This window comes from Scardinius erythrophthalmus, assembly GCF_964197995.2.
Source record: "Scardinius erythrophthalmus genome assembly, chromosome: 7".
NCBI lineage: Eukaryota > Metazoa > Chordata > Actinopteri > Cypriniformes > Leuciscidae > Scardinius > Scardinius erythrophthalmus.
This window is the reverse complement of record NC_138227.1, coordinates 1,574,472-1,584,471: the sequence shown is the minus strand read 5'-3', so window position 1 is coordinate 1,584,471 and position 10,000 is coordinate 1,574,472. Positions and strand designations below refer to the sequence as shown.

General features: G+C 47.2%; 1 protein-coding gene across 3 annotated transcripts in view; it reads left to right on the top strand.

Annotated features, from left to right (window-relative positions):
* arap1 (ArfGAP with RhoGAP domain, ankyrin repeat and PH domain 1) overlaps positions 1–10,000 on the top strand; it is a 90,637-nt gene that overhangs the window by 52,358 nt on the left and 28,279 nt on the right. The gene's annotated exons all lie outside the window — the stretch shown is intronic.

Below are 10,000 nucleotides of genomic sequence, written 5' to 3'. Positions count from 1 at the left end.
ATTATATAATCAACACTTTACACGATTAGTTAACCTTGAGAGCTGTAATAGTAAAAACGTGATAAAAGTTTTCAAGAGTTCCACTTGAATGACTTATTTCATATGCAAAGGTGTTAGCCAATCACAGCAGTGGGCGTTTAAACTGAAGTCTCACAGCCAATCACAGCAGTGGGCGTTTACGCTGAAGTCTCACACAGACACGCCCCTTCACACAGAGCGTTCAAATCAGAGGCTAAAATCAGGCTAGGAAAAATGCCTTTTATTTCTAAATTATGAATTTCTTATGTAAAAATCATACTAACATAAATGCACCACATGAAACATTATAAAACAATAAAATGATGCAGTTCATGACCCCTTTAATTATCTTGAATCAGAATAAGTTCCTCTTGCTGCATCTCTTCTCTGATGATGTGGGCGGGGCAACCTGTCACTCACATGAGATCAGCCAATAGCAAACCACAACCGTCCAATCAATTCCCCACAGACACAATCAAGCCCCGCCCACATTTTGTTCTTGTTCCAGAATTGCGCGATTCATACAACACATTAGAGGAGAAATTTTTCTTTTTTCTTGGCGACTTTAGGAACTTTGTTTTTGTTTGGGTGGATGGAGCATGGAAATCCAGCAAATTAAGTTTCTGAGTGTCTGAGAATAAACACTAGAGTTCTAGAGTTAAAACGAGATGAAATACACAGTACTATCTTTCCTGTAGCTTTCCTTACTGGAGCTTTACTGTACCTCAAACAGACAAGTGTTGGTGTGTGCGTCATGGGTTCAATTCCCAGGGAAAGCAAGAACTTATAAGAATGTAAATGTGTACCTTGAAATGCAATGTAAGTTTGCTAAAAGCATCTGCCAAATGCAGAAATGTAAATGTACTTTGATTCTGTCTCTGAATCCACAGCCGTTCCTGAAGGAGTGTGTTTGTGTTCAGACGAGTCTGATGATGTTTCTGTGCACTGGATTATTACAGAGCGATTACTGTCTGTCTGCTTGTGTTTTTAGTATTATTTTCTGTCTGCTTCATCATTCCTACACACACACACACACACACACACACACACACACACACACTCACTCAACTTACACACACATACACACACACACACTCACTCAACTCACACACACACATACACACACACACACACTCACTCACACACACGCACACACACACACACTCATTGTCTGGATTGGGTATTTCGGGTGTGGTTTTATAGCACTTTTAACAGACACACAGACAGTTACGCTGATTTGGAAAGCTGAAACACACTCCAGATCTCTGTGTGTGCGTGTGTGTGTGTTGATATGAGGTGGGTGGTCTGCAGCAGAGCAGGGGAATTCAGAAGAGACACAGGAATATTTCTCACACACACAGGAAACAGAAAGACAGATTCATGAGGCATGTTGGTTGATTTCATTAGTTGACATTTACATTTCAGTGTCTTACAGTTTATTCCAGCTCTAGATTCAGTATGTGGGACTCAAATCCGTGTTTAGTGTGTGGGACTCAAACCCGTGTTGAGTGTGTGGGACTCAAACCCGTGTTTAGTGTGTGTGGGACTCAAATCCGTGTTTAGTGTGTGGGACTCAAACCCGTGTTGAGTGTGTGGAACTCAAACCCGTGTTGAGTGTGTGGGACTCAAACCCGTGTTGAGTGTGTGGGACTCAAACCCGTGTTGAGTGTGTGGAACTCAAACCCGTGTTGAGTGTGTGGGACTCAAACCCGTGTTTAGTGTGTGGGACTCAAATCCGTGTTTAGTGTGTGGGACTCAAACCCGTGTTGAGTGTGTGGGACTCAAACCCGTGTTGAGTGTGTGGGACTCAAACCCGTGTTTAGTGTGTGGGACTCAAACCCGTGTTGAGTGTGTGTGGGACTCAAACCCGTGTTTAGTGTGTGGTACTCAAACCTGTGTGTGTGTGGGACTCAAACCCGTGTTGAGTGTGTGGGACTCAAACCTGTGTTTAGTGTGTGGGACTCAAACCCGTGTTTAGTGTGTGGGACTCAAATCCGTGTTTAGTGTGTGGGACTCAAACCCGTGTTGAGTGTGTGGAACTCAAACCCGTGTTGAGTGTGTGGGACTCAAACCCGTGTTGAGTGTGTGGGACTCAAACCCGTGTTTAGTGTGTGGGACTCAAATCCGTGTTTAGTGTGTGGGACTCAAACCCGTGTTGAGTGTGTGGGACTCAAACCCGTGTTGAGTGTGTGGGACTCAAACCCGTGTTGAGTGTGTGGGACTCAAACCCGTGTTTAGTGTGTGGGACTCAAACCCGTGTTTAGTGTGTGGGACTCAAACCCGTGTTTAGTGTGTGGGACTCAAACCCGTGTTTAGTGTGTGGGACTCAAACCCGTGTTTAGTGTGTGGGACTCAAACCCGTGTTTAGTGTGTGTGGGACTCAAACCCGTGTTTAGTGTGTGGGACTCAAACCCGTGTTGAGTGTGTGGGACTCAAACCCACGTTGAGTGTGTGGGACTCAAACCCGTGTGTGTGTGTGTGTGGGACTCAAACCCGTGTTTAGTGTGTGGGACTCAAACCCGTGTTTAGTGTGTGGGACTCAAACCCGTGTTTAGTGTGTGGGACTCAAACCCGTGTTTAGTGTGTGGGACTCAAACCCGTGTTGAGTGTGTGGGACTCAAACCCGTGTTGAGTGTGTGGGACTCAAACCCGTGTTGAGTGTGTGGGACTCAAACCCGTGTTGAGTGTGTGGGACTCAAACCCGTGTTTAGTGTGTGGGACTCAAACCCGTGTTGAGTGTGTGGGACACAAACCCGTGTTGAGTGTGTGGGACTCAAACCCGTGTTGAGTGTGTGGGACTCAAACCCGTGTTGAGTGTGTGGGACTCAAACCCGTGTTGAGTGTGTGGGACTCAAACCCGTGTTTAGTGTGTGGGACTCAAACCCGTGTTGAGTGTGTGGGACTCAAACCCGTGTTGAGTGTGTGGGACTCAAACCCGTGTTGAGTGTGTGGGACTCAAACCCGTGTTGAGTGTGTGGGACTCAAACCCGTGTGTGTGTGTGTGTGTGTGGGACTCAAACCCGTGTGTGTGTGTGTGGGACCCAAACCCGTGTTGTGTGTGTGGGACTCAATCCCGTGTTTAGTGTGTGGGACTCAAACCCGTGTGTGTGTGTGTGGGACTCAAACCCGTGTTGAGTGTGTGGGACTCAAACCCGTGTTGAGTGTGTGGGACTCAAACCCGTGTTGAGTAAGTAAGTAAGTAAGTAAAGTAAATTTTATTGTCATTGTGCAGTAGTACCATACAACGAAATTTGCTTGTGCATCCTCTAAGAAAACAATACTCGCATTCATATACACATTCACACAATAAATATAGTTAAAAATAACAGAGCATCCAACATTACACTTAAGTTCCATGACATAAAGTCCGTTCCTATAAAGTGCAACTGTGCTGACTGGGAGGTAGGAGTGTATAATTATTCAGTTCTGCAATGGCCCTTGCGATGAAACTGTTCTGCAGCCTGGAAGTCCGTGCTCTAAGAGCCCGGTACCGTCTGCCAGATGGAAGCAGGGAGAAAAGATGGTTTGAGGGGTGTGTCTCGTCCTGTAGAATGTTACGTGCTCGGCGGAGGCAGCGGATCTTAAAAATATCATCCAGTCGGTTCAGGGGAAGTCCAATGGTTTTTTCAGCAGATCTTATAACTCGATCAAGAGATTTCCTGTCCTTCCCTGTGCTATTAGCATACCATGCAGAAATCCCGTATGTTATGACACTTTCTATGGCACATTGATAAAAGATCTTAAGAAGCTCAGCAGGCAAATGGCTCCTTTTGAGTGTTCTTAAAAAGTAAAGTCGCTGTTGCGCCTTTTTAACCATAGCGGTAGTATTTATCTCCCATTTGAGGTCCTCTGAGATCATGATCCCCAAGAATTTAAAACATGATACCTTTTCCACTTCCTCACCATTAATTATGAGGGGTTGAGGGTCCTCCTTACACCTTCTGAAGTCCACTATTATCTCCTTTGTTTTCTTAACATTCATGGTCAAATTGTTGTTTTTGCACCATCCTGTCAGTCTGTCAACTTCATCTCTGTATGCATTCTCATTGTCGTTTGAGATTTCTCCCACCACAGTTGTATCATCCGCAAATTTTATCATTGTGTTCGAGGGGTGGGTGGAGATGCAGTCGTACGTGTAGATGGAATATAACAACGGGCTCAACACGCAGCCTTGCGGTGCTCCAGTGCTGACGGACAGGCTTGAAGATCGGTATGAGCCCAGTCTCACTGTCTGTGGGCGATCTGTCAGGAAATCCTTTATCCACATACACAGGCTGCTGCTAAGACCCAAGTCAAGAAGTTTAGTGACCAGCTGATTAGGAATAATAGTATTAAACGCTGAACTATAATCGATGAAAAGTAGTCTCACGTATGTCTTCCCCTTGTCCAGATGTGTTAGCGCTTTATGGAGGGCTGTAATGATTGCATCTTCTGTGGACCTATTTTCCCTGTAGGCATACTGATGCTGGTCCAGGTTGATAGGAAGAACAGATTTAACATGCTTCATCACCAGCCTCTCAAAGCACTTTGCAGCAATGGGGGTGAGCGCTACAGGTCTATAATCATTCAAGGTGCTGATGTGACTTTTCTTAGGCACTGGAATGATAGTTGCTGTTTTAAAGCAGGTCGGTACGGTTGATGTGGCCAGAGACATATTAAATATGTCTGCAAAGACATCTGCGAGCTGGTAGGCGCATTCTCTGAACACTCTTCCTGGGATCTCATCCGGTCCCTCTGCCTTTCTAGTGTTTACAGACCTAAAGCTGCATCTCACTTCCTCTGCTGTTACTGTAAATGTAAAATCTGTATCAGCAGGGGGGGGAGCAGCTCCATTATCTGGCCCTGATGTTTCAAAACGGGTATAGAAGTGATTGAGCTCCTCTACCAAGGAGGCATTGATGTTTGTAGTTGGTTCACGGCTGGCCCTGTAATTAGTTATTTGTTGTATTCCTTGCCACACACGTGTTGGATCTTTATTGGTAAAGTGACCCTCTATCTTTTCCTTGTATGCTGCTTTTGCCTGCTTGATGCCCTTTTTCAAGTTGTACCTTGATGTATTATATAGTGCTCTGTCCCCAGATTTAAATGCTGTATTGCGCTCCCTCAGAAGGGCATGGACCTCCACCGTCATCCAAGGTTTTCTGTTAGGAGGGATCTTGATGCGTGTGTTGATAGTAATATTTTCAACACAAGTCCTGATGTAACAGAGAACAGTAAAAGCATATTCATTCACATCCTGATTAAAAAACAAAGTCCAGTTTGTTCGCTCAAAGCAGTCTTGTAGCTGTAGAGATGCGTCTTCAGGCCACCTCTTAACAGTTCTCACAGTAATCTTCTGCTTTTTAATGACAGGGCGATATGCCGGAATCAGGGATAGTGACAAGTGATCGGACTGGCCCAGGTGTGCGAGGGGGAAGGCTCTGTATCCCTTTTTAATATTAGAGTATACACAGTCCAGTATGTTATTCCCTCGTGTTGCACATTTAACATGCTGATAAAAACTGGGTAACACTGTTTTAAGATTAACATGGTTAAAATCACCAGCCACAATAAAAATGCCTTCTGGATAATTGTTTTGCTGTTTATCTATAGCTGTTAGTGCATGACCTAATGCTAAATTACGGTCTGCGTCTGGTGGAATGTAGACCGCTGTTACCACGGTGACAGTAAATTCACGTGGCAAATAAAAAGGTCTACACTTAACAACTAGCAGCTCTAGATCAGGTGAGCAGTGCTTATAAATAACAGTAGAATTTGTACACCAGTCTTTGTTCACATATATGCACAGTCCGCCTCCGCGGCTCTTACCCGAGTTCTCTGTTCTGTCACTCCGATGTAATGAGCGACCCGCTAGCTCAACTGCTGCGTCCGGGATCCCCGGGTGTAGCCAACTTTCAGTGATAATTATCACAGAGCTGTCCCGTGTGGTTGTCCGGCTTGATATGTCTAAATGTAGTTCATCCATCTTATTCCCCAGGGATCGGGCGTTCGCGACATACAGGCTAGGAAGTGGTGGTCTGTTAGGAGCCCTCTTTAGCCTAGCCATGACGCCCGACCTGCAGCCCCGCTTTTGTTTTCGTTCCCTCCGCCGCCTCCGGCGCTTGACATTCGGTGTAACAATCCATGGGGACGCCGGTGCTCTGGCTATTCCCGGTAAGATATTATGCAAGTGTTGGAAGACACTCGTTACAGGAACTTTGCATATTCTCCCGATATACAATAATTCCTCTCTGTTGTAGATTATATATGGTGTAGCCCGGGAAGTCTTAACAACAAAAAATAATACAAACAGAAGCCACATAACGCATTGTTTTAAGGAGCACTGAGCCGCTGCGACTATGCGCGCCGCCATTTTGCATGAGTGTGTGGGACTCAAACCCGTGTTGAGTGTGTGGGACTCAAACCCGTGTTTAGTGTGTGGGACTCAAACCCGTGTGTGTGTGTGTGGGACTCAAACCCGTGTTTAGTGTGTGGGACTCAAACCCGCGTGTGTGTGGGACTCAAACCCGTGTTGAGTGTGTGGGACTCAAACCCGTGTTGAGTGTGTGGGACTCAAACCTGTGTGTGTGTGTGTGTGGGACTCAAACCCGTGTTCAGTGTGTGGGACTCAAACCCGTGTTGAGTGTGTGGGACTCAAACTTGGTTTAGTGTGTGGGACTCAAACCCGTGTTTAGTGTGTGTGGGACTCAAACCCGTGTTGAGTGTGTGGGACTCAAACCCGTGTTGAGTGTGTGGGACTCAAACCCGTGTTGAGTGTGTGGGACTCAAACCCGTGTTTAGTGTGTGGGACTCAAACCCGTGTTTAGTGTGTGAGACTCAAACCCGTGTTTAGTGTGTGGGACTCAAACCTGTGTTTAGTGTGTGTGGGACTCAAACCCGTGTTTAGTGTGTGGGACTCAAACCCGTGTTGAGTGTGTGGGACTCAAACCCGTGTTGAGTGTGTGGTATTCAATCCCGTGTTGAGTGTGTGGGACTCAAACCCATGTTTAGTGTGTGGGACTCAAACCCATGTTGAGTGTGTGGGACTCAAACCCGTGTGTGTGTGTGTGTGGGACTCAAACCCGTGTGTTTGTGGGACTCAAACCCGTGTTGAGTGTGTGGGACTCAAACCTGTGTGTGTGTGTGTGTGTGTGGGACTCAAACCCGTGTTCAGTGTGTGGGACTCAAACCCGTGTTGAGTGTGTGGGACTCAAACTTGGTTTAGTGTGTGGGACTCAAACCCGTGTTTAGTGTGTGGGACTCAAACCCATGTTTAGTGTGTGGGACTCAATCCCGTGTTGAGTGTGTGGGACTCAAACCCATGTTTAGTGTGTGGGACTCAAACCCATGTTGAGTGTGTGGGACTCAAACCCGTGTGTGTGTGTGTGTGGGACTCAAACCCGTGTGTTTGTGGGACTCAAACCCGTGTTGAGTGTGTGGGACTCAAACCTGTGTGTGTGTGTGTGTGTGTGGGACTCAAACCCGTGTTCAGTGTGTGGGACTCAAACCCGTGTTGAGTGTGTGGGACTCAAACTTGGTTTAGTGTGTGAGACTCAAACCCGTGTTGAGTGTGTGGGACTCAAACCTGTGTTGAGTGTGTGGGACTCAAACCCGTGTTGAGTGTGTGGGACTCAAACCCGTGTTTAGTGTGTGGGACTCAAACCCGTGTTTAGTGTGTGAGACTCAAACCCGTGTTTAGTGTGTGGGACTCAAACCTGTGTTTAGTGTGTGTGGGACTCAAACCCGTGTTTAGTGTGTGGGACTCAAACCCGTGTTGAGTGTGTGGGACTCAAACCCGTGTTGAGTGTGTGGTATTCAATCCCGTGTTGAGTGTGTGGGACTCAAACCCATGTTTAGTGTGTGGGACTCAAACCCATGTTGAGTGTGTGGGACTCAAACCCGTGTGTGTGTGTGTGTGGGACTCAAACCCGTGTGTGTGTGTGTGTGTGTGGGACTCAAACCCGTGTGTGTGTGTGTGTGTGTGTGTGTGGGACTCAAACCCATGTTGAGTGTGTGGGACTCAAACCCATGTTGAGTGTGTGGGACTCAAACCCGTGTGTGTGTGTGTGTGTGTGTGGGACTCAAACCCGTGTGTGTGTGGGACTCAAACCCGTGTGTGTGTGTGGGACTCAAACCCGTGTGTGTGTGGGACTCAAACCCGTGTGTGTGTGTGTGTGTGTGTGTGTGGGACTCAAACCCGTGTTTAGTGTGTGGGACTCAAACCCGTGTTTGTGTGGGACTCAAACCCGTGTTGAGTGTGTGGGACTCAAACCCGTGTGTGTGTGTGTGTGTGGGACTCAAACCCGTGTTTAGTGTGTGGGACTCAAACCTGTGTTTAGTGTGTGTGGGACTCAAACCCGTGTTGAGTGTGTGGGACTCAAACCCGTGTTGAGTGTGTGAGACTCAAACCCGTGTTGAGTGTGTGGGACTCAAACCCGTGTTTAGTGTGTGGGACTCAAACCCGTGTTTAGTGTGTGGGACTCAAACCCGTGTTTAGTGTGTGGGACTCAAACCCGTGTTTAGTGTGTGGGACTCAAACCCGTGTTTAGTGTGTGTGGGACTCAAACCCGTGTTGAGTGTGTGGGACTCAAACCCGTGTTGAGTGTGTGGGACTCAAACCCGTGTTGAGTGTGTGGGACTCAAACCCGTGTTGAGTGTGTGGGACTCAAACCCGTGTTGAGTGTGTGGGACTCAAACCCGTGTTGAGTGTGTGGGACTCAAACCCGTGTGTGTGTGTGTGTGTGTGTGTGGGACTCAAACCCGTGTTTAGTGTGTGGGACTCAAACCCGTGTGTGTGTGGGACTCAAACCCGTGTTGAGTGTGTGGGACTCAAACCCATGTTTAGTGTGTGGGACTCAAACCCATGTTGAGTGTGTGGGACTCAAACCCGTGTGTGTGTGTGTGTGTGTGGGACTCAAACCCGTGTTTAGTGTGTGGGACTCAAACCCGTGTGTGTGTGGGACTCAAACCCGTGTTGAGTGTGTGGGACTCAAACCCGTGTGTGTGTGTGTGTGTGTGTGTGGACTCAAAGCCATGTTTAGTGTGTGGGACTCAAACCCATGTTGAGTGTGTGGGACTCAAACCCGTGTTGAGTGTGTGAGACTCAAACCCGTGTTGAGTGTGTGAGACTCAAAGCCATGTTTAGTGTGTGGGACTCAAACCCATGTTGAGTGTGTGGTATTCAATCCCGTGTTGAGTGTGTGGGACTCAAACCCATGTTTAGTGTGTGGGACTCAAAGCCATGTTTAGTGTGTGGGACTCAAAGCCATGTTGAGTGTGTGGGACTCAAACCCGTGTTGAGTGTGTGAGACTCAAAGCCATGTTTAGTGTGTGGGACTCAAACCCATGTTGAGTGTGTGGTATTCAATCCCGTGTTGAGTGTGTGGGACTCAAAGCCATGTTTAGTGTGTGGGACTCAAAGCCATGTTGAGTGTGTGGGACTCAAACCCGTGTTGAGTGTGTGAGACTCAAACCTATGTGTGTGTGTGGGACTCAAAGCCATGTTTAGTGTGTGGGACTCAAACCCGTGTTGAGTGTGTGGGACTCAAACCCATGTTGAGTGTGTGGGACTCAAACCCGTGTTGAGTGTGTGAGACTCAAACCTATGTGTGTGTGTGGGACTCAAAGCCATGTTTAGTGTGTGGAACTCAAACCCGTGTGTGTGTGGGTGGGACTCAAACCCGTGTTTAGTGTGTGGGACTCAAACCCGTGTTTAGTGTGTGGGACTCAAACCCGTGTGTGAGTGTGTGGGACTCAAACCCGTGTGTGTGGTGTTGCGAGCATCAGGATCTGCAGTAGCTACTAATCAGTCACTCTGGATTATTCAGTTCCTCCTGGTCATGTTTCAGCCAGTTCACAGTGAAACAGCACAAACTCTGAGATATTTGAGCACATTCACTGTTATCACTGAAGGAATAATAGAGTGTTTCCTGCTTCCTCCTTTAGTTAGTTATAAAGAACCTGGAATATTCCTGGAGTTTATCATCTGTGTTTGTGTTTCAAG